Source organism: Mustela nivalis (genome assembly GCF_964662115.1).
Source record: "Mustela nivalis genome assembly, chromosome: 15".
NCBI lineage: Eukaryota > Metazoa > Chordata > Mammalia > Carnivora > Mustelidae > Mustela > Mustela nivalis.
The window spans coordinates 9,003,170-9,030,617 of record NC_139034.1 but is presented as its reverse complement, the minus strand read 5'-3'; the positions used below and the strand labels follow the sequence as shown (position 1 = coordinate 9,030,617).

The window sequence follows — 27,448 nt, the reverse complement described above, 5'->3', positions numbered from 1 at the left end:
GGAGATTCTGATGAACAAGATATTTGTGTCTCCCCACAGAATGCCTTTACCAAGGCATAAAAACAAGACATTATCAACCAGAGAAAGTGAACAACACCTTGAATGAGAGATCAAAATTTTGCCAACGAGAGGCAGACGGATATTGTGTGCCCACACGTGAGACCCTGAGAAAGACATGTTAACTGAATCACTCCAGCCAAGAATGTATACCTGCGTCTCAGTTAAAAGGAAACATCAGATAAACTCATTATGAGAAATGTTAAATTTTTTTTTAAAAAGGACATATTCTTTTAAAATGTAAATGTCTTAAGAAGGTAATGATACTAAGAAAGGACTGGGCTACCTGACCCCACAAAAAATCCATTTTCAAGCTTCTTCCCTACTGCTCCACTTTAAAAGTATCCAGCAGTGGGTACTTTCCCCTGCTTGAGTGTACACAGTATGCTTTAGTTTTTATTCCAACAATCAGCAATAAACACAACTTCAGGAAAAGGGAAAACAAATTAATGTACCTCCCTGACCTGTAAGTTTCTTATGGACTTAAGTAAGACACAGATATACAATATCCAGAACATGACTCTATGGCCTCTTACACGGAAATAAAAACAAATACAGTTGACCCCTGAGCAATGCAGGGGGGGGTGACAGGTACCGAAACCTCCTACCCACGCTGCCACTGTTGAAAATCATCTGAGTCTCCAAAAAGCTAACTATAAGAGCCTTCGGTTGACCAGAAGCCTTAGTGATAACATAAAACTTGATTAACACACACTTTGTGTATGTATCATAGTATGTATTTATAATAAAGTTAGCTACAGAAAGTGTCGTTAAGAAAATTATTTTTAAAAACCTCACATTTACAGTACTATACGTATACAAAAAAAAAAAATCTACAAATAAGTGGACCCATGCAGTTCAAGCCCCTGTTGTTCAAGGGTGAACTACGGTCCAAACCACAGTAAGTATTTTTCAGTCAGCTTAGGTATTCACTGTTTATAAGCAGCATTACTACAGAGCATACCGAGTACGAGAGCAAGTACAGCTTCGATAATTCATTTATGCTACACCTAAGAAATTATCACCTTCATGTTCATCTCTCACACTCCATCTCTAAGAAGTTTTAATAAAAATGAATTCAATCTGCTCTATACAAAATTTGATGACATACTTACAGTTTCACAAGTAAGACATCTGGTTTCATTTGTCAATGTTCCCTGAAAAATCTCGTGAACCCACGTTGGGTCTGGTGTGCTGTTGTTGTTCTCATTGTCAATATTACCGTTAGGTAAACGGCCATTTTGTTTCTCCTGCTTTCTTTCTTCTTGTAAAATATCAGCAATTGTATTTAGCAGGTAATTTAAGAATTCATGGGCATCTTGCTGCATGTAGTTGTCAAAAAGTTCTAAAAATAAAAATATATTAGAAAATTACTTCAAAATTAATAACCTGATTAAAACTAGATGTAAAACAGATATCCAATATTCTATCAGAACTAAATACAAGGGTCTGGTATTGTCAGTCATGTACAAGAAACAGATTATCTTTCACAAAAACATATGACTAAACTTGGAAAAAATACAGTTAAGACAAATGAGGATCTTCTTTTTAAAGCAACAATATTAAGTGATCCAAGAGAATTGTGGGCCATGCACACTAGGGATTCAGTCAGAGGTGAGGCCTGGAACCTGGAACTTTCCAAAGTTCCTCCAGGGGACTCGGATCTGCAGTCAGGTATAGGAAACATCGGTATCACAAATGATCTATTCAATCCAGATAATCTCTAAAAGTGAGATTTTGTAACTCTGTGAAATGTTCCCTGTAACTATACAAATGAAAAAATATCACCGAAAACCAGTCACTAACATGAACTGCTTTATACCCAGCACTGGACATCACACCACTGAAACTGAAAGGTAAGGACTTCACAGGCAGTGTTGCAGGTGATCTTTTTTAACAACTCTATGACTATGTTATTGTCATCTTCCAAATGAGGGAATGGGATCAGAGAGGGAAAGTCATGCCACCAGGAAGTGGCAGGCCCAGGACACAAAGCAGGCAGTCCCCAAGCAGCCCAGCTGCATACAAAGCAGCCTGCCCAGGGAGGCCCTGCCCCACAACTGGCACCTGCTCCTCAGCGATCAGACACACTGAGAAGACCTGGGCAGCAATATTTTACCTTTAGATACTCAAGGCACATTTAATAAATTCCAAAGATATCACAGCTGACATTTTTCAAATAAAAGACAACAAATTAGGAACAAAACAGGCAAAGTCTAAGATAAAAAGAACAAAAAATTACATTTTAGAAGAGCTACAGTTATGACTGCATAAAATTTTCTGTGCATAAGAAATCCCTGAAAAGGTTGTAAAAAAAAAAAAAAAGCATAAAAACTATTAACAGCTTCAACACATTAAGAGCTTATACAAAAGGAAATACCAAGTGTGGAAATCAACATTTTATAGAAACAGAATTCAAAAAGTTAAAAAATGTGAGAAAATGTTCAATCTTATGGTAATCAAAAAGGCCTTGATTTTCTGGTCTGGAAAACGGAATACCATCTTCTCTTGCAAAGTTACGGTACAAACAGAATGGGAACTAGTGAAAATGTGGATTTGGGAGGTACAGTCAAAACAAATAGACTCATTTCACTCTTGGTGTCAAAAAGACCTGTAAGGAGCCTCAGATGTAAGGTGCAGCTGCTCAAGCAAGACTGTCTGGATTCCTAGGATGGTTCGACCTTTCATTACATGTATGTCACAGGCAATTTATTAAACCTCCTTCTTGGAGTTCAAGTCAAACTCAATAATACTAATGCAGTTAGAGCCACGCCCCACTTCTCTTCTCTAAACTTGTCCTGAGGGATTTGATTAGCCTCCAACAAGCCCTTTATGTTTAAGAACAATGAAAGCCTTGAGTCCTAAGATATACTGCATTAGCCTATGTGGTGTTAACATTTAACTGATGATAATTTGGTATTGTGTGTCCAGTGGTTTTTGCCCATGAGGGACAGATCCAAGAGACTGTGACACCATTCCCCATCCCCTGTTGCCGCCAGAAGTCTGTGTGTCACTCTCGACACTGACACAGCTCACTGCAAAACCTCCCAGCTGTCTACTCTATCTTCCTGAGACAAACCAAGTCATGGTCAGAACCCTTAGATGGTTCCACCACTGGACGGGTCTAGGCAAGGCTGGGGTAACTGAAGTCAATCACCTTTCACTTTGCCTCTCAGTGCAATGATGCCTCATCCCTGAAAATACTAGTCTACCTCCCAACCCCACTATCCCATCCTCTATTACTCTGAGTCGTTTATTGTTCCTTATTTCCTTCCTCATCCTTGGGATTTTCTTCTTTCTCAACCCTTTCTGCTGTTCCCACCAGAAAACAACTGTTCTGCTCTAAACTCCCCATCTTTTCAGCCTCTGGCATTTTTGAGCTCCCTGCAGCCACTTCTAAATCATTACACTTTGCTTTGCATATGAAAAACTCACCCTCAGTCAAAAAAGCTGTTAAGGTCTGTCCATACTACCCTGAACCTCCTTCTTTCTGTGGTCATCTGTCAACTTCCCCTCACCTCCTGAAGGCCTGATTCGTGGCCTCTTTGTCCATCCCGACTCCTTCACCAACCCTGACACTTTGAGTGTCTGGACAGCTTCTAGAAGTGTACAGGACACCCTTAAAAGTCCCCTTTTTATCTCTCACTTACTCATCTATCACCAGGTCACAAAAGAACCATCCATGTCTGCTAAGAAGGAAATAGGCTAGAGTTGATTAGTCTTCAAGGAAAATACAAACAAATTGGAAAAGTCAGCGAGGAATCTAAAAGGAAGGATAATCAGAGAGCACCATAAAAATATTTCATAAAAGCTCTAAGGGCCTAGTTAAAGTGAGATATGAACAATTTACTCTATATGCTGGCTCTCTGTATGCTGGCTCAATGCCACAGTCTAAAGTAGTCTCTTTCCCACGAAATCAAGTTTTTTGTAACCAAAGTTTTGGGTTTTTTAAAATATTTTATTTATTTATTTGACAGAGATCACAACTAGGCAGAAAGGCAGGCAGACAGAGAGGAGGAAGCAGGCTCCCTGAGGAGCAGAGAGACCAATGCGGGGCCCAAACCCAGGACCCTGGGGTCATGACCTGAGCCGAAGGCAGAGGCTTAACCCACTGAGCTACCCAGGCACCCCCTAACCAAAGTTGTAATGAATGTATTTTGGCTGTGAATATTTAAAATAAACTATAAAATTAGAAAATAACTAAAAAGATATAAATTTCAAAACTTCTGGTTAAAAAACAATAAACAATAAGTCTCGTTTTTTTTTCCTGTTAGAAGTTATTTTAGCATCTATGCATGTCTTTCAAAATAATTTATAAAGAAAAAATAGGCAAATACTTTTGTTTTTTTGAAGCTTGAAACAACTTTTTTTAGATGTTGTTCTTTTAACACAGAACAAAGGACTTCACATGCACAGACATACCTCAACTGACTTGAACACTCTGGAAATGAGATATAGAGTAAACCAGAAAATACTCTTAAAGCATTTTGTTGAAATATTTAAAATAATTTGCAGTCCATTTTTTATAAACACATTATGGTAAATGTGCCAGACTCTCACTATGCCTGAGTAGTCAATACAGATTTAAAAACTTCAACCAGCACCACATAAACAGGAAAACAACATCAACAAAATGGCCACAGACAAGACCCGTAAAATGGAGTACACTTAATTTCTAAAATCTTGGTTTCCTTATGGTTTGCTTTCTTTTCTGCTAAGTAGCATGATGGGAAAGGTGGGCTTCAAAGTTGCTTTGGCAAATTAAACAAATTCACTCATTCACTCACTCACTCATCAAATATTTAGTAAGCACCTACTACATGCCAGGAACTAGATTACATGCTGGGAATACAATGGTGACCAAAAACAAATGGCTTCCCCTCATCATGGAACTGACAGTCTAATGGGACAATTTCATTATTAAATAAATAAATGAATATGAAAGGTATAAATTATTAAAGTCCCAAATAGCTGCAACATTAATGCAAAAAAAAGGGGGGGGGGACTAAATCAACGTGTAAAAATGTTATGTGTTCTTCATAATTCAGAAATAGTTAGCTTTCATTAATACAAAAATCTTTTACGCTCTTTTGGAGAAACAGGATTAAAATAAACATGGGAATTATTCACTCACATCTATTTAACAGGTGTTATTTGTAATAATTTCCTCACTTAAGGAAGACCAATCCTTAAATATATATTCTCACATATTTATATCAGTATCTCTCTGCATCACCTGAAGCATCGCTAGGTACATACAGGTTTCTTGAGAATAAGGATCTTTTCTGTCTCATTCACTGGTGTATCTCCAGCACCCAGGACAATGCCTGCCACATATTTAGATGTGCTTGGCGTTGTATGAATGAATGAACTACCAAATGAACAACAGGGGCGGAAACAGCTACGACAACATGGGAAGAAATCTGGGCCCAAACAATAGCGTGAACTACCTGTGCTGTTAAGACCCAGTGAGTCAGAGCACACAGCTACGTGTGCCAGCTGATGGGACTTTCAAGCCCCCCAGAAGTGATCCCAAGCCAAGTCACTGCTAGCTAGCACACAAGTAGCTCATCAGTCTGTGTTTTGAGTCTTCTAGAATGGTAGAGTGGCTATGGGAAGTTGGCAGTGTAGAACAGAGGGCTTTACTTCTTACCTAGTTTAGTGCAACAGCCTCCTGGCTGGCTTCCTGGGCTGTACTCATGCGGCCCATGCCCGCTCATGCTACCACACCACCCAGCAGCCAGATCAAAACACATCACCCACCTGCTCAGCAACCCTAACCGCTCACCATGGCTTTCAAATTAAAGCCCAAGTTCTAGGCCCTTGCCCTTTTGCTCTTACTCCACTCCAGCCACATGAATATTCTTGTCATCCTTGAATCACTCAGGGCAACTGCAATTTCGATTCTATCCACTTGGAACGAGTTTGCCTCGGATTTTCCAATGGCTTCTCACTTCAACTCTCTGAACTAACATAACTGATCAACTCCCTTTCCATGTTTTATTTTTTTTTTTTCATGGAGATAACACATTAAATTACATGACTATTGGTCCTCTCCACTAGTTTCTGGCCGTCAACAGAAGCTAAATATAAAATAGTTAATCAATTCAAACTTTCAGCTAGTTTCCCCTCATTAGGGAGAACACATTTATGGAGCAAGTCTTATCACACTGTAAAATTTCTATGCTACAGTTCTTATATGCTATGGTTAGGAAACATGAATTAAAATTTTAAAAGCAAAAATCCATTACTGAAATTAAAACAGTTTCTTCCCAACTAATATCGAAATGATTAGCTATATAAAATATCAGTGGTTAACATAATATGGAGCTAGTATCGACTGCAAGTACAAAACATGACGTGTTTATTTACAGCATACCATGGAAGAAAACTGGTTTAAGAACAACAATCCAGGAAGTGGAGTGGCAGACGCTTTAGCTGGGGCACCTGCGGAGTAAACAGATGCTGTGCGGCGGCTCGTAGTCGGTGTCCGAGGGTGCAGGCCACCATGAACCGGCTCCAGGAGGACTACGACCCCTACGCAGTAGAAGAGCCTAGCAACGAAGAACCCGCTTTGAGCAGTTCTGAAGATGAAGTGGATGTGCTTTTACATGGAACTCCTGACCAAAAACGAAAACCCATCAGAGAATGTCTTACTGGAGAAAGTGAATCATCTAGTGAAGATGAATTTGAAAAAGAAATGGAAGCCGAATTAAATTCTACCATAAAAAAAATGGAGGACAAGTTATCCTCTCTGGAAACAGGGTCTTCCTCGGGAACTGGAAAAGCTGGAACAGCTCTGACAAAGTACTATGATGATATATATTTTGATTCTGATTCTGAGGATGAAGACAAAACAGCACAGGTGACCAAGAAGAAGAAGAAAAAGCGACACAGGATTCCAACAAATGATGAGTTACTTTGTGATCCTGAAAAAGAGAACAGAGATCAGGCCTGGGTTGATGCACAGAGAAGAGGCTACCATGGTTTTGGAATACAAGGCCACATCAACAACAGCAGCCTGTTCCAAATAGTGATGCTGTCTTGAATTGCCCTGCCTGCATGACCACACTATGTCTTGATTGCCAAAGGCACGAATCCTACAAAACTCAGTATAGAGCAATGTTTGTGATGAATTGTTCTGTCAACAAAGAGGAGGTTCTAAGATACAAAATCCCAGAGAACAGGAAGAAAAGGCGAGGCCCTAAGAAGATGAGGTCCAACCATGAGGATGCTGCAGAGCCAGCAGAGGCACAAGCAGAAGATCTCTACCACCCAGTCATGTGCACCGAATGTTCCACTGAAGTGGCAGTCTATGACAAGGATGAAGTCTTTCATTTTTTCAACGTTTTAGCAAGTCATTCTTAAATAGCTAAGTTGGCATTTAATTGCCCAATACCGTATGTAAGGCAAATATGGACAGTTCTTTTCCTTCTGAGCGGTTATTTGAGGACACATTGTTGATCTTTTTGAAAGAGAATGATTGTCAGCCTTCATCTCTCCACCCCCTTAACATTTTTTTTTTCCCCAGCTCTGATGGGACTCATTATCAATTCCCTTTTTGAGGGACATTTGGAAACTATGGGCCTTTTTATATATTAAAGCTCTTTAGAATTTAAAAAAGAAAAAAAGAACAACAATCCAACAGTCAAAGTTAGTGGAAATTCTGAAATGGGCAACATCCATTTGTGCCATAGATTTAAACACAAACAAACAAACAAAAAACCCCAGCAAACATAAGGTCAGAAGGAGAGTTAAGCAATGGATAGTCCAGGAAAAAAAATCAAAAGGCAAAACTGTACTTCATACAAATGCCAGCAACATCAAATAATAAACATGCTTTTCCATTAAATACTGTTTCTGAGGTATAGAAAAATGAAACAAAACTATGAGAGCATAAGTTCATAAGTTTGGAATATTCACCCTGGAATCAATTTCATCAAACAAAAGAAGTATACTGTACAATGTACTCTGCCAAAACATTTAAAAATTTTTCAGAAAATACTGAATTATTAAAAAAATATAAACACTACAAAAACATTCTTGCTTTGACAAGCAAACATGTAAAGCCACAGAGACGCAACTTTCAAAACACAGTAACTTGAGCTCTGTGCGCTCTGTGTGCAGCGTGACTTCCTGTAAAAAGAAAATACTGTGTATTCTGTGTTTCATGTTTCTGATGCTGACCATTTCTAAAATACTAACAAAATCACCGAGAAAGATGGCATGTTCAAGTACCATGTACATGAATTTTCTACCAAGACAAAATCCCTGAAGTTTCATACCAATACAGACAAAATGACTTAAGGGACTTGAATCACTCAACCAAACTCTAACTGAGCTGTATTTGGTGTTCTTAAAAACAGAAGATACTACACAGATTTCTAACTTAAGAGAGATGTTTGGATTTCATAGGGAAAACACAAAAAGATTTGTTTTTGTGAATGAATGATCAACTGCTTTGTATCTGTTTACAGAGGAAATGAACAAAATCTTTTAACAGGTGAATCAGATTCAAGAATAATAGCCTACTGCCATGTTATCTCAGTGTCTTCTTACACAGGACACTGGATATGACCCAGGCTTATCTCAGTTCATGGGATAATGAACAGTGTCCATGCAGTTAAGGACAGCATTATTCAATGGTGTGTTGGGTAACCAATCTTAAAGACGTCTCAAATCTTATTTCTGTGAGCATCTTTTGATAATAAATCAAACTAAAAATACCACTCAATTTTATTTCCACAATGATTAAACTGGCTACATCAAACAAAACCCAGAATTCTACATGTGATTTAAATCCTGCTTGAGGGGTGCCTGGGTGGCTCAGTGGGTTAAAGCCTCTACCTTCGGCTCAGGTCGTGATTCCCAGAGTCCTGGGATCGAGCCCTGGATCGGGCTCTCCACTTGGCAGGAAGCCTGTTTCCTCCTCTCTCTGCCTGCCTCTCCTGCCTACCTGTGATCTCTGTCAAATAAATACATAAAATCTTAAAAAAAAAACAAAACTAATGCAAATTTTAAAAAAATAGATAAATCCTACTTTAATTTTCTGAGGTAACATAACACAGCAGAAAGAATATGGGACTTAGATGTCAGAAACATGTGTGGGACCCTTGTAAGTCATTTTAACTCCTCTGAGCATCCACTATTTCATATAAAATGAGGTAATAACATCTGACTTCTGGGCCTGCTGTGAGCATTATACAAATCTAAAAGAAAAACATTGAAGAGAGAAATGAGAAGACAGGCTTAATCAGTAACTATTTTAAAAAGGGGGTCAGTGGAGTTAAAACCACCTACACCTACCCTAAGCCAAAAAGTTTCTGGAAAGCTTTTTAGCCTCTATTCTTTGCAGGGCTAAAGTGGGAGAGATCACATGCTCTCTAAATCAGGGTAGTGTAAAGATCCAATGGGTTAACAGACGTAAAACAGACATGAAGCAGACATGAAACAGACATGCTACTATAAAAACAACAGATAATGGGTGGAAGCCCCAACTTTATTCTCCATAGAACAGCCAAGCAGGCAAAAATAAATAAAAATAAAATAAAATAAAAAATTTATCATTTCTCATTTCCTGGCATACAGAATGTAATCTTTGTAGAACATACTTCCAACATTAATCATACCTCATATTAATTACTGTGTGATTACCTCCCTCACTGAACTAGCACTTCCTTCAAGACAGGAACGTCAGCTTTGGTTTTTCCATGGCTAACGTACGTTCAGTCTTAGATGATGCTCAGTCAGTGCCTGCTGAACTGTGGTGTGCTATTATTTACCCTTACTGGTACGTAAGAATACGTTCAGAAGTAGAAGAATTACCATTTTCCTTCCGTAATCTTGTTATGAACTTCTTAGGAGGAATCTTCTTCAGAGTGGCTATGCTATGGAAGAGGTCTGCTAGGCAGGTAAGAAGGTTCTCCTTCTTCCTAGGTTGACTCTTGTATGCTAGAACTTTTTCCCGAAATGGATGACAAAAATAAAGTGCTTGAAGAACTGAATTACAGTAGCAGGTATTCCCAAACTAGAATAGGAAAAAAAAAAAAAACCTTGTTAAATATGGGGCAACACATTTTCAAGAGAATGAATTTCCATGTATAGTTAAGAAAACAGAGAGAAGATAGGGAATTTATGGTCCTCATAAATTATCTGAGAGTAGAAATAATTATTCTGTCTGCTAATCTGCCATTTGAACATTAAACGGATGCTCCAGGCATTGGTTTCAGGTTAAAACAGAAAGAAAATATATGCACTAAATTTGGCCTTCATGAAAACTAATTTTAAAACTATACAGTTTAAACAGTAAGAGTAATTAAAAATCTTAGACTTCTTTATAATTCTTTTTTCAATTCCCATTGTTACATTGTAGATATTAAGCATTTCATATATTATACATTTTAAAATATAACTATCAAAAATTCTTTTGAAAAGACACAAAAGTGAGGTTTTCTATCAGATTCTTAAGTGCCATCAAAAAATAAAAACAAAGGGTCCCTGAGTGGCTCAGTTGGTTAAGCGTCTGCCTCCAACTCAGTTCATGATCCCAGGGTTCTAGCATTGAGCCCTGCATCAGGCTTCCCTGCTCAGTGGGGAGTGTGCTCCCTCCTCTCCTCCTGACCCTCCCCGCAACTCCCCCCCGCCACCCACCACTCATGTTTGCTCTCTCTCCAATGAATAAATTAAAAAAATCTAAAAAATATTAATAATAAAAAGCAAATAAAATGAGAACCTCTGAAATGTTAGATTAAAAATTTTCAAGGGCACCTGGGTGGCTCAGTCGGTTAAGTGTCTGCCTTCTGCTCAAGACATGATCCTGGGGTCCTGGGATCAAGCCCCACATTAGGCTCCCTGCCAAGCGGGGAGTCTGTTTCTCCCTCTGCTCCTACCATCCATCCCCCCACACTGTGTTTTCTCTCAACTAAATGAATAAATAAAAATCTTAAAAACAACAACAACTTTTCAGTATGCTAGCACAACCACCACTGAAATGCTGAGATACCTGCACATCACTCTTGATATATTACAAACAGACTTCAGGTGCATTGAATCCTCCACATGAACCGACTTCTTACCAGCCGTGTGTAACTACAGCCTACTGAACTTTAACGTCCTCCTCTTTAATAATGGGGGGAAATAATCCTACCTTAGGAGACAATGACACACAATTTGATCAACATTCATTGTCTTCCTTTTTCCTTCCCACTAAGACACACTGGTTCCCAAAGCGAGCTGACAAAACACCCATACGTTGATTGATGAGGACGTGGGGAGACTTTGAATGTGGAAGAAGAGGGAAGAGGACACTTCTCAAAGCACTACCAGGCAGGGAGGTCACATCCTCACTAACCTAAAAAGCCTAGGCAGAGGAGACTGTTTTAAGGGGCAGTGTCAAGGTGCCTGGGTGGCTCTGACGGTTAAGCACCGGACTCTTGGTTTCTGCTCAGGAGCTGATCTCATCATGGTATCAGGCTTTGGGATCGAGCCCCAATTCAGGTTCTGTGCCCAGCGGAGAATCTGCTTGAGATTCTCTCTCCCACTGCCCTACCCAACCCAAACTTGCACACACACTTTCTCTCTAAAAATAAGTATTTTTTTTTTTAAGGGTAATGTCAAACACATCCACAGACATGTACATTTACTTATATTTAAAAACCAGGAAGGATAAATTAAAAACTAATAAAAATGGTTATAGAGAAAGAGGAAGAGTAGAGAGGAATCAAAGTACCTTTTTAAAAATATTTACTTTGCATCGATCATTTTTTAAACTAAATTAAATCCAAAATATCTCAGAGGAAAAAAAGAAATTCCTAAAGCTGAAAGGAAACAGAGATCAGTGACACCTAAATGTTTATCCAGTCCGTGGGAGAACTACACAAAAAATTAGTTCGAGCAACTTTAAAACATGGAGTTTTTACTATCCATGCGTATTGAAATAGTCTAAGAATAAAAAGAAGAAATCTTTTTTTTAATAATTTCTTTTTTTAAGATTTTATTTTATTTATTTGGCAGAGATCGCAAGTAGACAGAGATGCAGGCAGAAGGGGTGGGGGAAGGCTATCCACTGAGCAGAGAGCCCAATGCAGGGCTTGATCCCAGGACCCTGAGATCATAACCTGAGCCAAAGGCAGAGGCTTAAACCCACTAAGCCACCCAGATGCCCCTTAAATTGGAATTTAAAGTATTAGTATAAACTCGAGTTTGTGTGTGTGTCTGTGTGTGTGTGTGTGTGTGTGTGTGTGTGTGTGTGTTCAACTTCTATCCACTGAAAGGCCTAGCAGCAACAAGTTTCCCTGGCACACAGATTGTAGTCTTTAAGAACCTTTTTCCCACAAAAAGGAACTAGGATGTCTTACAGATATGGCTACACTAGGTCTGGGACAGGAATTATACAAATGTAGATCAGCCTGGAATATATTTTGTACCGATTCAAGAGCCAAATTTCATTCAAAAGAAATACTGCAATTGATAAAAAGCACATTAATCATATAAATATTTATGAATTAATAATGATATTTTATAAAACCTTTCATTAGACTCCATGGATGCTGTAAACTCATATATAAAAGGAGAACATCAAAGTTTTATCTTGTTCCCTCCCTCCCCCCAGCCCCGAGAGCTAGCACATGAGCACGGGGGTAGAGAGTAGGGGCAGAGGGAGAGAGAGAATCCCAAGCAGGCTCCACACCCAGCATGGAGCCAGGCAAGGGGCTTGATCACAGGATCCTGAGATCATGACCTGAGCCAAAATCTAGAGTTGAATGCTTAATTGACTGAGCCACCCAGGTGCCCCTTATCTTGTCTTTTTTATTTGAGAAAGAGAGCATGAGAAGGGGGAGGGTCGGAGGGAGAAGCAGACTCCCCACTGAGCAGGGAGCCTGATGGGGGACTAGATCCTGGGACTCCAGAATCACGACCTGGGCCGAAGGCAGTCGCTTAACCAACGGAGCCACCCAGATGCCCCTTATCTTGTCTTTCTTGTAAGAACTATGGTTCACAGGGAATTAAAGAGTTGATGAAGAAGGTCCAGATCATAGAATAAATCCAGCTAATAAATTTAGAAGAAATGACTACAAATGATGGAGTAGGAAATAATTATCAATGGATACCAAAAGCGTTAGTGGCTGATGGGAACTTGAAAAACTATCTGAAGCCCCAGTGCACTACAAATTAAAAATGAACAGCCAGGACGCCTTGGTCGCTCAGTGGGTTAAGCCACTGCCTTCGGCTCAGGTCATGATCTCAGTGTCTTGGGATGGAGTCCCATATTGGGCTCTCTGCTCAGCAGGGAGCCTGTTTCCTCCTCTCTCTCTCACTCTCTCTCTGCCTGCCTCTCTGCCTACTTGGTGGTCTCTGTCTGTCAAATAAAATAAATAAAATCTTAAAAAAATAAAAATAAAAATGAACAGCCAAACCTTTGTCTCTTGCAGAAATATGTAGCAACTCTTAGGAAGAATTCCTGTCTTAAAAAACAAAAGTACTACATTTTTTTAAACTAATAAATTTCAATCACATGTCTAGACCTATCTACCAATTTACAAGATATTTAAGGAACAGAGAAATGAATTAAACAATACCACACACACAAAAAAGAAAAGAATAGAACATGAGGCCCAATGAGAATATATGATTTTTACATTCCTATTGGTGGTCAGAGCCAAGAAGTGGTTTCCATAAAAACAAGTGCTTTAAAGGCTTTCTAGGTAAATGCTAAAAGAAGTAGATGAAAAGGAGATGATACATTGGTACTACTGATAAATGTAACTCTGGATATACTTTAATAAAGCCTATCCGGGGGCTAAGTACACCTGCAGTAGAATCTACAATGTTACTGAGATTAATTTACCGATTATTCAGTATTAATTAGTCTGAAAAATATTAGTATTTGTATCACAGTCTAATGAAGCTAATGACCAATAAACTATGCCTCTGCCATCAGAGAGAAGAGTCACTCTCCATCACTGGACACTTCTGTTAAAGAATACGCAACAGGGATTTGAATGACTTCCACAGAACAGGTAAAAGCAAAAGACAGCGTTTCGCAGTATATTAGAAAAATTTATAATAAAGGTTGACCAAATTATAAAAAAAAGAGAAAAATGGAATGATAAGCTAAGGAACCAGAGGGAGTCTATTCTTTTGTACAGAATGCTGGGAGGTAGACTCCTGCTCATCTTCTGAACATAAGGCAATGAGTAACATTATAATCAGTTCTCTGGGGTCTTCTCGTATGGTCTTGCACTGATCTTCATCAATCCCATTAAAGAAAAATCAAAGCTTGAAACTACTACAATTTCTCCAGAACAAGCAGTAACTTTCGATCTTATTCATAACTCTGAAAATTTGTCTTCAGCTTCCCTGACAGTAACTTTCCTCCAAGTTCCTAAAACCTAAAAATGTATCTCGCTAGTGTGTAGCTTTCATGCAAAAGATTGTCTGCGATGATTTCCCCCACACTCCTGTTTCTGAATGCTCAATTTCCACAAAAGACATTGCTTTAAGGGTTGAAACCTACCCTATGTCTTCTCAGCTTGTTTTGAAGATCAAAGGTATAACCAGGTTCAAAATAAAGGGAAGCAAATTTTTAAAAGCCACCACTCTCCTCAAGGTCTGAGCATTGACTTTTTCAGTTGCTTACTGGACACAATGACATCCTCTACTGCCTTTTGCTCCTGGTTTTAAGATAAATGCCCCCTCCACAAATCTTTATCATAGCCCCATCACTAAGATTATCTTGAACACACATCCCTAATAAATACAAATAAAAATTATATGGTTCATCATATACATGAAAATACACTTTTATAAAATGTAAATTTATATACATAAAAATATACATTACATACAGTCAGCCTTTCAACAGTGCAGGAGTTAAGGGTGCTAACCCCTCACATAGCCAAAAATCTGTGTGTAACTTTCAACTTCCCAAAAACTTCACTAATAACAGACTACTGCTTACCAGAAGCCTCACCTATAACAATTAATTAACACACATTTTGTATGTTATGTGTATTATATATAATAAAGTAAGCTAGAGAAAAGAAAATGCTATCAAGAAAATCATAAAAGAAAATACAATACTATACTGTGTACCAAAAAAAAAGCAAACCGCACATAGATGGACCTAGACAGCTCAAACCTGTGTTGTTCAACAGTCAACTGTGTAACAAATGTGACTGAGACAAAATAAATATGTAAAATTTTTATCTTATTTACATTAATTTTGTTTTCACTAAAAATTATTAATATTTAAGTGACAGCAATGAAACAAAGTGCACCGTGTGATAAACTGTGGGCTATAGATTTTAATATTCGATTGCAGGTCTGAGTTTACGTTCAGTTATTTCTGAATGTGGCTTTAATGGCAATCAAAGATAGATACACAGATGCATAGACAGGTCCAAGGGGGAAAGTTTCCTTTACGGCCTTACTGTATTTTCTAAATTAAATTCTCCATCCTATCTACCAAATTTGCTTGAATTCACTGGAGTGATCATCGGCCTTGAAAGCAGCACCGCTCAGCATCGAAGCGAACAGGCTCTGAAAGCAAACTGTCTAGGTCCAAGTATGCTTCTGCTCTCTGACCTCTGGAAACTGCCACGCCACTCCGCTTATCCGCGTCCTCGGCTGTAAACGGGGTTTGTAACACAGGGCCCACCTTCTAAAATCTTGAAAAGAACTAAACTAATAATCCACCTGAAGCACTAACAACAGTTCCCTGGCCTTCATCACGGCACTGTTATTTTTGAAACTATCTTTTTAAGTCATTTGACCATTTTGAAAAATTAGATTAACAGAAATTAAATCGTATCATCTCTAAATCTACCTTGAAATTGTACTAGTTTATAAACATATAAATGAATAGGAGACAGTTACACTGTCAACTCTTTAGTGCTATGGAACTTGAAGTGACATAGGACCACTTCACACATGGATAGAGTGTGGATACTAGTATCAAACATTTAATAAGAATTAATAAGGCTGGGGCCCCTGGGTGGCTCAGTCAATTGAGCATCTGACTATATTGATTTCAGTTCAAGTCATGATCTCAAGAGTCCCGGGATGGAGTTCCACATCCGACGCCACCCTCCGGACTCTACCCTCTGCGGGCTCCACACTCAGCGGGAAGTCCCTCTCCCTCTGCCGCCCCCCCCCCCACCCAGCTATCTCCAGCCCCCGTTGGGTGCACACACTCTCTCTCCATAAAATGAATAAAAGAATCTTTAAAAACAAGAATTAGTAAGGCTTCGCTCTCATTTTTAGATAAAAATAAACATTAGTGATTCTGTATTTCTTTCCACAGCCCAATCGTTCATCTTACGTATATCATTTGGAGACTACTGGTGTTTCCCACCATTATGTTAACAGTATCGCCTAAAAAGAAAAGTTTTAAAATGTTTAAATGCTCCACTGTCCCCCGTGCTGGAGGCTGGTGACGATGATGCCTATCCTCTTCTAAGGATATGAACATCCCCTTCTAAGGAAAGACCCTCTTCCCCTACTACAGTTTGTTTAGGTGGCCCTGTTTTTGAACACTGTACCAACATGCCCCTACTCACCAGTCTCACCACAGCCAAGTGGACCAGATCTAAAAGTGTCCTTCCATGTGCTAGTGGAAATGCATTCCTCACCACATACCCCTGAACTCCGCTGCCCCACCCTTTTTTACAGAAAATAACTTCTCTACATAAATTCTGCAAGGTTGTCAATCACAAACCCTTTCACAGACCCTGCCACAGGGCTGGACACTTGATCCAATCTCAGCAGAGGACTTGGGACACAACTGTTCTCTCGGATCTAATGTAAACATTCTCTGGGATCTCTGATAATCTAACCCTCAAGTAGCCTATGGCCATCGGGTGGAGAGAAACAAAATGACAATCAATTCAAACAAAAACAGAACCAAGACATTTGCGTAATCAACTTTATTCTTGAGGATGTCCTTTTATAACCCGCAAATGGAAAGAAAGTTTCATTTTTATTTGTCGCTGTTCTTCACAATGCTCCTGTCCCCTGGACCAATTCGAACCAATGACCACTAGCCATTCAGGTGTAAAAATCCTTTTGTAAGATGGTCTAGGAACTCAACTATTATTTCGTAACAAAGATCTTAGGGAAAAGCACCTTCCACTGTAACCTCACAAATACATTTGCTCAGGCGACATGTCTGTTGGCTCCTACTGTATTAGAAAATTAATACAGAACCATATCATAAAACAATGAGAAAAGACTATTTAAAAAGGTAGACTGCACAAAAGTAGGAAAGAGATACTACTAACTGAAATCACCCCTTTTCTATCTACATACAAAAAGAAGTACTCACTAGCTAAAAGATATAAGGGGAAAAAGGCAATCTGGTTCATTGGATCAAAACAATTCATTTTCAAAGAAGTTAGCTGACCCTATAAAGGTGACATTTAAGCAGGATATTCTGCTGCAACAGAAAGCTTTCAAAAGGCTACCGGGCCCACTCAAGATAGTTCCTGAACCCCCACTCCACAGTAGAATTCCTCCTGCTTTCTAATAACATCAGAAATATTAAAGCATTCACAAGAATTAAACCAACAGGAAATCCCCACTCAATGTATTTTGCAAAGTACAGTGACATACATCAGAATACTAAGAATGAACTGCCATCAAAGCGATCCTCTGTGAAAATATTCTTCCAAAAAAAGATAACTGCAACTGAAAGTAATGGAAAATAGGTTATAGTAACAATATGGAATGTAACCCCTATGTTGAATTTTCTGCCAGTTAATTAAACTGTGGTTATTTTTCTTCTGTCCATTAAAAAAAAAAAAAAAGTCTGATTTTCTAACTGCCCAAATACATGTACTATTTGCCAAAGGCAAGTGGTAGTGAATGACTGTGCCACTCACAAAAAGTCACAAAAAAATCCAGTCACAAAAAGCCAGTCACAAAAAGGCTCCAAACAGGCAGTTCTGATAGAAACCCTTCTCGGTGTAAGCTTTTTGTTAGAAGCAATTAAAATAAACCTTGAAAATGCATACTTAGCTAAGAGCATACTGATAAAAGAAAGAAAATACACGTGTGCCTCATTTTAACAAAATTCAATTATTGGAAAAGATAAACCAGAGTTCTTAAAGCAGTTACATTCCAGTGTTGTTTCAACACTAACTACCTTGTAGACAGGTACAGAGAGGGAAAAAAAAAGTCACAACATTACCTCTGAATTAAATAAGCTACCCTCTCCTACCCTCCCCCCACAAAGCTCCACCCTTCATTTTTAAGGGACTCCTATAGTGTGATTAACTCCAAAAATTTCTTAAAAAGGAAGAAGGCGCGGGGGGGGGGGGAGAGAAAGAGTGATGATATTTTAAGAGCTGCAAAACAGGACCTATAGAAAAAAGTTAACAGTATAGAAGACAGTCGGAAGGTAGCCTGAAAGTTTAAATCACAGAGTTAAACACTATACTAGTTCTGCTGCATCTACTCTGACCACCAATTAATTTCTCAATATAATTCAGGTGTTCCTCAATCTTTCATAGTTGGAACGCTGGCTACCTCAGAGATCCCAATTTTTCATAATAACTAGGCACAGAGATCAGAAACTACATTTCTACCCATTAGATGAGTCTCTGGAAGGGATAAAAGACAAAGCTTCCTCTAAAGATCTCTTACTAACTCCACTCCCTCCTGCTTCTCTTGGGTGTTACTCAGTATCAGTTAGTCAGTTTCAGGGAGAAGCACAAATACCACCCTCTTAATTTGGATTGATTGATCCATGGAGAATAATAAAAATAAAACCTTCTTAGAAATCCTTTTTTTTTTTTTTTTACACAGCTGACACAGAGCAATATATCAGAGAAAAAACAGCATAACAAAAAAATAGACTAATTTCAGAACTCATTTTATAATAAATTTTCTCAAGGATGTTGTTTTAGTTGTTCTGAGTCTATCTACAGAAAAAGTTACAGTCAGACACAAAACGGAGAGACTGAAATACTTAAACTGGATAGGATTAAAGGTAAAACAGTCTTCAATATATAAAACATTCCTCTGCTGAAGAAAATGGGTCCTTCTGAGACACAATTCTAGACACACATCAACGTAAGAACGTGAACCGAATCCGGGTGGGAGCCGTAGGGAAGGAGTTCATGGGAGTGGAGCAGCTAGGGTGCTGCCCTTGCCAGAATTGCCAGAATGTACACCAGGCTTCCAATCACAGACACCTCTGCTCGTAAGCACGGATGCTTCAGACGTGAGAAGAGGCCCAGATCGTGTTAAACCAGGGAAATTAAATAGTCATCTCCCCACCTTCCCCACAAAACCCCAATAATATGACAGTAAAAGAAGATATTAAGCAAAAACTCAAAAGGCCAAGAAAAGGGGGGAGGGGTCGAGCTTCCCCTAAAAACACGGTCTGGTCAGAAGTCTTTTAAAATGACCATTTAGACCCCTAGATGACACTTACCCTTTCTTTCAACTGCAGGTTTAGTCTCCACAGAAGCTGCACAGAAGAATCCGGTTCAAAAGCCCTTCAGGACAGCAGAGGACAGCAGTGAGGCACCAAACAGAAGACAGAGGGCTCAACAAAACCCTGAACTAAGCTACCTCTGACAGAAACTGAAAGTCCCTCAGCACCAAGTAAGAGTCCCAGAGGAAATGCTCCAGCCATTGGAATGGGAGGTGGGGGGATGCAGCCATTTCTAACACCTGCCTGCCAAGGGTCACCCTAGAGGAAACCACAGCAGACAAGCTCCACCCATAGTACTCCAAGTCCCAATCAGCTTTTCAGAGTCTCACTTGTATGTGTGAATGAAATTTAAGGAAAGTTCCCATTAGAAAAGACGGAGTTTAAAACAGTGAGGGAGGGGGGGCTCAAAACAATCCAGTAAGCATAAGAAAACCTCACCAACAAAAATTATAAATAATATCTTGGGGGAAAAACCAGAATATTGCCTCCTTCTTCTATACTCGCCTCATGCTCTTCCCTACGCAGATCCTCTACACCACCTACTACGAGTCCATCGCCAAGTGGGGCCCCTTCTCCGGCTACTACTTCTTCAACGTCCTCCTGGTGATGCTGCAGCTGCTGCACGTGTTCTGGTCGTGCCTCATCCTCCGCATGATCTACAGCTTCGTGAAGAAAGGCCGGATGGAGAAGGACGTGCGCAGCGACGTGGAGGAGTCCGATTCGAGCGACGGGGAGGCGGTCCCCGAGCACCTGCCGCTGAAGAACGGCGCGGCTGCCAGGCCTGGGGCGGCCCAACCGACGGCCCTCGGAGCCGGACAGCTGGGCGGCTGGCCAACGGGCACACGCCGGCCACATAGCTCGCAGAGGCCCGGCCTTCAGGGCCGCCCCCAGTGCCCCATAGCTGGGATTTGGCTGGGGGCGGCTGGACTGGTGGCCCTGGGGCCAGCTCTGGAGACTGGGATGGCCCTCCCCCGGGGGGAGGGGAGAGGGCTAATGATCTGTCTCTAGCCCCTTCCTTCTGCCTGCCCTGCCCTGCCCTGCCCTTCCCTTGGGCAACTGGACAGAGCCGGGGAAGGTGGGCAGCAGCGGAGGGCCCAGCTCCAGGCTGAAAGGGGCCCTATAAAACATGAATGGAAAAAAAAAAAAAGATAAAAAAAATTAAGATAACACTCTACGAAATAAAAAGTGCAATGAACTGGACCAAAAAGGGCAATAGTCCAAAATGTAGAATAATATCAGATGATGAAAAAATGGAAGAAAAAGGAGGGAAAACAGAGAATGAATCTGCATTTCAATATGCAACTAAGACTATATGAAAAAAGAACAAAGAGATTACACTGATTGGAAGCAATTATCCAAATACTAGTATCAGATATATTCTAGAACTGAGGAAAATGAAACATGTCTAAATGGGTTGATAAACAGCCAACAACAGCAGGAGACACGAAGGACCACATCATGGGGCCTTGGGGTCTAAATGGTCCACAACAACAGCGGGAGGCACGAAGACGCATCATGAAATTTCAGAACACTGGCTATCCATTCACATTCTGAAAGGAAAGCCTCCCAGAACATCTTTCTAAGGGACAAAAGCCACACACAGAAGAGATGAAGAATCAGAAGGGCATCAGTCCTGCCGATGTCAACGGAAGCCAGAAGTCCACAGAGTAACCCCCTTACAATTCTAAAGGAAGGTTGTAACTTAGGATCTCCATCTAGTTTTGACAATAACCAAAACATTCTTAAATACACAAGATCTCAAAGTCACCTCCTGTGCACACTCCCTAAAGAAGCTACTACAGGAGGCGCCTGGGTGGCTCAGTGGGTTGGGGCCTCTGCCTTCGGCTCAGGTCATGATCCCAGGGTCGTGGGATCGAGCCCCACGTCGGGCTCTCCACTCAGCAGGGAGCCTTATTCCCTTCCTCTCTCTCTGCCTGCTTCTCTGCCTACTTGTGCGCTTTGTCTGTCAAATGAATAAATAAAATCTTTTAAAAAAAAATAGAAGAAGAAGAAGCTACTACAGAACACGTTCCACAAAGCAGGGAAAAACCCAAGCAGAAGAGGGGATCCGGGGAAGGAGAGAAGCGAAGGGCTGTCCGGGGTAACGGTAAAAGGAAGCAGAGGCCACACGGCAGGATGACAGGGCTCCAGAGGGATGTTAACATTCTGGGGCTGACGCAGTGCAAACTGGTACTGAGGAAGTCTTTTTGCATTTGTTAGTGCTGCTGAAGACTTGGAATAAATGAAAATTAAGGATGAAATTTAACGAAAATGAATAAATGAAAATTAAGGATGTGGAAAACTAAAGCAGTGGTGAATTCCACGCCAGAGCATGGGCAGGGACGGTGCTAGAAGAGGGCTAAGTCTCTGACCTACCGTACAGGACGTCAGTGAACTGGTTTGTTTTGTTTTTAAGATTTATTTATTTGACAGAGAGACAGTGAGAAAGGGAACATAAGCAGGGGCAGTGGGAGAAGGAGAAACAGGCTTCCTGCCAAGCAGGGTGCCTGATTCGGGGCTCGATCCCAGGACACGGAGATCACAACCTGAGCCAAAGGCAGATGCTTAATGACCCAGGCGCCCCAATGGACTGATTCTAATAGCAGCATAGGCACTTGATCTAGAACACAAGCAGTAAAAAAAAACAAATCTGAAGGTAAAAATGGCTGCAAACCTCCTAAATTTGATGAAAGCCCTGAATCCACATATCCACGGAATTCAACAAATTCCAAGCAGGAAAACCTCAAAGAAATCCACCCATAACAATCAAACTGCCAAAGGACAAAGACAGAAAAACCTTAAAATCAGCAAGACAGAAACAACTCATCACATACTAGGGATCCACAGTAAGATTAGGAGCTGCTTTTTCAACAGAGGGATGACAGGTTTTAAAGTGCTGAAAAAGAAAAAGTGTATCTTTCAGGAATGAAGAATTAGGACATTCCAAGACAGGCCTCAAGGGGATTCATTACTAGTGGACCTGAGCTCCAAGAAAATACTAGGAATCCATTGGGCGAAGATGGGGAAAAAAAAAAAAGAAAAAAAAAAGGCTAGGGAAATCACTCAAAGCCATATAATGAAATAAAGAACACTCGTAAATACAATAGCCAGTATTACTGTACTTTTTGCTTTTAACTCCCCTTTTCTTTATATAGGATTGAAAAAACACATTAAACAATAAATATAGATTTGTGTTAAGATGTGCACAATGTACAGATGTAGTCTGTGACACTATATAAAGGTGGAGGGACAGGGATGTACCCACACAGAATGTTTGTGTACTCCTGAAACTGAACTGAACTGCTATTCAAACTAAGTTGTTGTAAGTTTAAGACACCTATTCTGACACTGAAGAAAACTAAGAAAAAACTAAGGAATATACAAAAAAGAAGGGAATCAAAATGGTACATTAAAAGAAATGCAGTAAATACCAAAAAGGCACTACCAGAGAAATTAAAGAACAATAAAAGAATGAAAGAAACCACACAGAAAACAAATACCTAAATGCAGAATTCCTTCCTTATCAGCAATTACTTTTCAATGCAAACGGCTTCAGCTCTCTAACTGGTAGATGGCAGAACAGATAAAAACATGATCTGGGGTGCCTGAGTGACTCACTTGGTTAAGAGACTGCCTTCGGTGCAGGTCATGATCCTAGAGTCCTGGGATGGAGTCCCACATCAGACTCCCTGCTCTGCAAGGAGTCTGCTTCTCCCTCTGACCCTTCCCCTTTTTGTTAAAGTCTTAACAACAACAACAACAAATCTAACTATAGGATGTCTGCAAATGGTAACTAAAAAAGGGCCAGAGGGAAGAAAGCTATTATCAGACAAAATAGATTTTTAAGTCAAAAAAAGTTATATGTACACCTGAAACCAACGTTACATTGTGTGTGAAATACACCCAAAAAAACTTGGGACAATTCTGTATTATATACTTGAAAGATCTAAGAAAGTAGATCTTAAATGTTATCAACACACACACACACACACACACACACACGGCAATTATGTGCAGAGTGGGAGGTGGTAACGAATCTTCAGGTGGCAATCATTTTGCAATACACACAGGTATCATATTACCACCTTAAACTTCTATATGTCATATGTTGATATCTCAGTAAAGCTAGGGGGGAGGGGAAGATAAGAGACAAAGAATATTACATACTAATAAAAAAGTTTAATCCATCAAGACAACATAACAAGCACCAACCAACAATTGACAAAACTGAGACAGTTGAAGTTGGTCTAGTGGGAGAATCCTGAACTCACTTCCTTCCATAGACAAAACCAATCTACAGCTAATATGCAACAACTGGGGGGAGGGGGGATGAAAATTAGCTGAACAAATCCTCCACAACAGAGGATAAAAAAGGCCACATCAAGAAGGGAAATAGAGGCAGAGACACTATCTTTCCAAAAACCCCAACCCTGGTATCATGATCTACAATCAGAAGGAGCTGAGAGAGATCTCACAAATACGGAGCTTTCCTTCAAGTACCTGAGCCCTTGGCTCAGCACTGAGTTTTCCTTCAAGCTCCTGGCCCTCTGTACCAGAGACACAAACCCTTCAAACATCTGATTTGGAAAACCAGCACGGCTTACATTCAGAAGAAAAACAGGGCTGTAGGAAACAAAGACTCTGCTCTTAGAGGGGTTGTGTGCAGACTCATTCATTCCCAGACCCAGGGCAAAAGCAGCAGATTGAAAAACACCTAAACCATGTGAAGGAGATTTATTTGCAGGCCAGAGGGAGTGGAATGATACATCCAAAGTGAAATATGAAAGGAAAAAAACTTTCAACCAAGAACTCTATCCAACAAGGTTATCATCTAGAACTCAAGGAGAGGCAAGAGTCTTCCAAACAAGCAATAGCTAAAGGGATTTATTACTAAATGAACCTTACAAGAACTGTTAAAAGGACATCTTCAAGATGGAGGGTAGGGGAGTGGAAAGGCACTAATTAGTAACAAGAAAACATAGTAAAGTAAAAATCTTACTCGTATAAGTAAATAAACAATAAAAGTAGTGAAAATGATCACTTATAAAGCTAGTATAAGATTAAAAGAAGTAATAAAAACTAAATAAAACTTCAGTAATTAAACAATACACAAAATAAAAAGATGTAAAATGTGACATCAAAAATATAAAACATAGGGGAGAAGAAGTAAAAATTGCAGCTTTAGAATGCATTCAAAACTAACTTCCCATTACCTTTAAAACAGACTGTTCTATAAATGGGCTCTTACAAGTGAGTCTCAGGTAAAAGTGAAGTAAAAACCTACAGTAGGTACACAAAAGATAATAGGAAAGTATTCTAAGCATAACACTTCAGAAAATCATCAAAACAGGGAAGAGAACAAAAAAACATAGAAAGAAGTGAGGAGGTACAAAACATCCAAAAAACAATTTACAAAATGGCAATAAGTACATACCTACCACTAGTTACTTTAAATATAAATCGCCAAAATTCTCCAACCAAAAGACAGAGTGACTGAAAGAATTAAACACACATACACACAACCTATGTATATGCTGCCTAAAGAAATTCGCTTCTGACATAAGACCATACAATGAAAGTGAAGGGATGAAAATATATATACCATACAAATGAAAACTAAAAGGTAGGTGGGGTATCAAGCAAAATAGCCTTTAAACACAGGGACCAGATATTACATAAAAATAAAGAAATCAATCCAACAAGAAAATACAACATTCGGAAATATTTTTGGACCCAACACAGGAGTACCTAAATATATAAGGCTACTATTAACAAACCTAAAGGGAGAAACTGACAGCAATACGATAGTGAAGGACTTTAATAGTCCATTTACATCAATGGTTATATAACCCAGACCAAAAAAAAAAGAAAAAAAAAACAGTAAGGAAATAACAGCCTTAATCAACATATACGATTAGATGAACTTAATAAACACATATAGAACATTCCATCCAAAAGAAGAATAGACAATTTTCTCAAGTATTCATGAAACAGTCTCAAAAACAGATTTTAACCATGCAAGTCTTAATAATTAAAGTAAGAAAACTGAAATCATATCAAGTATTTTTTTCCAACCATAACAGTGTGACTAAAGAGCAATTATAAGAAGAAAACAAAACCAAAATATCACAAATACATGGAGAAAAAAACAACAAGTTCCTGAACAACCAATGGGTCAATGAAGAAATCAAAAGAAAAAAATTTTAAAAACATACCTTGAAACGAATTAAATTGGAAATATAACACACCAAAATCTATGGGATGGAACAAAAGCAGTTCTAAGAGGTAAAATGACAGCAATACAGGTCTAACTCAAGAAACAAGAAAAATCTCCAATATGCAACCTAACTTTATACCTAATGTAACCAGAAAAGGAAAAACTAAGGCCAGGCATAGTAGGGAAAAAAAATAATATAAATCATAGCAGAAATAAAATAGAGGGTGCCTGGGTGGCTCAGTGGGTTAAGCCGCTGCCTTGGCTCAGGTCATGATCTCAGGGTCCTGGGATCGAGTCCCGCATCGGGCTCTCTGCTCGGCAGGGAGCCTGCTTCCCTCTCTCTCTCTGCCTGCCTCTCCATCTACTTGTGATTTCTCTCTGTCAAATAAATAAATAAAATCTTTAAAAAAAAATGAAAGAAATAAAATAGAGACAAAAAATTAGAAAATATCAATGAAACGAAGAGTCTCTTTTCCTTGAAAAGATAAAAATAAAAACTGACAATGCTTTAGACTCACTAAGAACAACAGAGACAGAGCTCATACAAATAAAATTTGAAATGAAAAAGAAGTTACAAATGATACCAAAGAAATACAAAGGATCTAAAAGACTATTATCAATAATTATATGCCAACGAATTAGACAACCTAGAAGACATGAATAAATTCCTGGAAACATACAATCTTCCAAGACAGTATCCTGAACAAACAGAAAGTCTAAGAAGACTGACTACTTGTAAGGATACTGAATCAATAATCAAAATCCTCCCAACAAGCAAAAGTCCAGGATCAGATGTACTTCACTGGGAAATTCTACCAAACGTTCGAAGAATATTCAATACCTAGCCTTCTCAAACTCTTCCGAAACTGCCACACCCATCTTTCAAGGCCAGCATTGCTGATATAAGAACCAAATAACAACACACACACACACACACACACACACACACACCCATAAAAAAGAATGAAATCTTGTCATTTGTAACACAAAGATGGACCTTGAGATTATTACCCTAAGTGAAATAAGTCAAACACATTAAGGCAAATACCACATGCTTTCACTTTTATGTGGAGCTGAGAAAAAAATAAAGCAAAACAAAACAAAACTCACAGACACAGATAACAGACTGGAGACTGCCAGTAGTGGGGGGGGGTGGTTAAAACCGGTGAAGAGGATCAATAAAAAAGTAAGTTATGGAAATGTAATGTTCCTCATGATGACTAAGTCAATAATATTAAACTGCATATCTGAAAGTTGCTGAGAACAGATCTTGAAAGTTCTTAACACAAAAAGAAATTCTTTTGTAATCCTTTATGAAGACAAATAGAAACTACACTTACTGGGATGACTACTTCACAATGAACATCAAATATGATGTTGTGTACCTGTACAGTACAGGCCAATCCTACCTCAATTAAAAAAATAAATTTTAAAAACTGACAAAATTGAAGGGAAAGGGGCAGTTGTACAATAGATGGGTAACTCAATATTCTCATTCAATAATAGATAAAAACCACCAGAAAGAAGCTCAAGGAGGTAACAGGACTTCAACAACAGTGTTAACCAAATAAACCTAACAGACATAAATTGAACACTCCACCCAACCACAGAATATACATTCTTCTCAAGTCCAGTCAGAAGATTCTCCAGAATATATTACATTAGACCATAAAGAAGCCTTAATTAATTTTAAAAGGCTGAAATCATACAAAGTATCTTCTCTGACCACGCTGTAA

General features: G+C 39.3%; 2 protein-coding genes and 1 pseudogene across 3 annotated transcripts in view; 2 read left to right on the top strand and 1 right to left on the bottom strand.

The window, feature by feature from the left end:
* Window positions 1-27,448, top strand: part of LOC309848526 (ral guanine nucleotide dissociation stimulator-like) — a 438,233-nt gene that overhangs the window by 256,298 nt on the left and 154,487 nt on the right. The window lies entirely within an intron of this gene.
* The window catches only part of LOC309848891 (uncharacterized protein), a gene marked incomplete at its 3' end in the record, with an annotated part of 339,926 nt that overhangs the window by 173,244 nt on the left and 139,234 nt on the right, over window positions 1-27,448 (bottom strand). The gene's annotated exons all lie outside the window — the stretch shown is intronic.
* LOC309848523 (E2F-associated phosphoprotein-like) overlaps window positions 6,477-27,448 on the top strand; it is a 66,385-nt pseudogene continuing 45,413 nt past the window's right edge. The window contains exon 1 of the transcript in view: window positions 6,477-6,573. The product of the transcript in view is annotated as an E2F-associated phosphoprotein-like (transcript). The remainder of the gene's footprint in view (window positions 6,574-27,448) is intronic.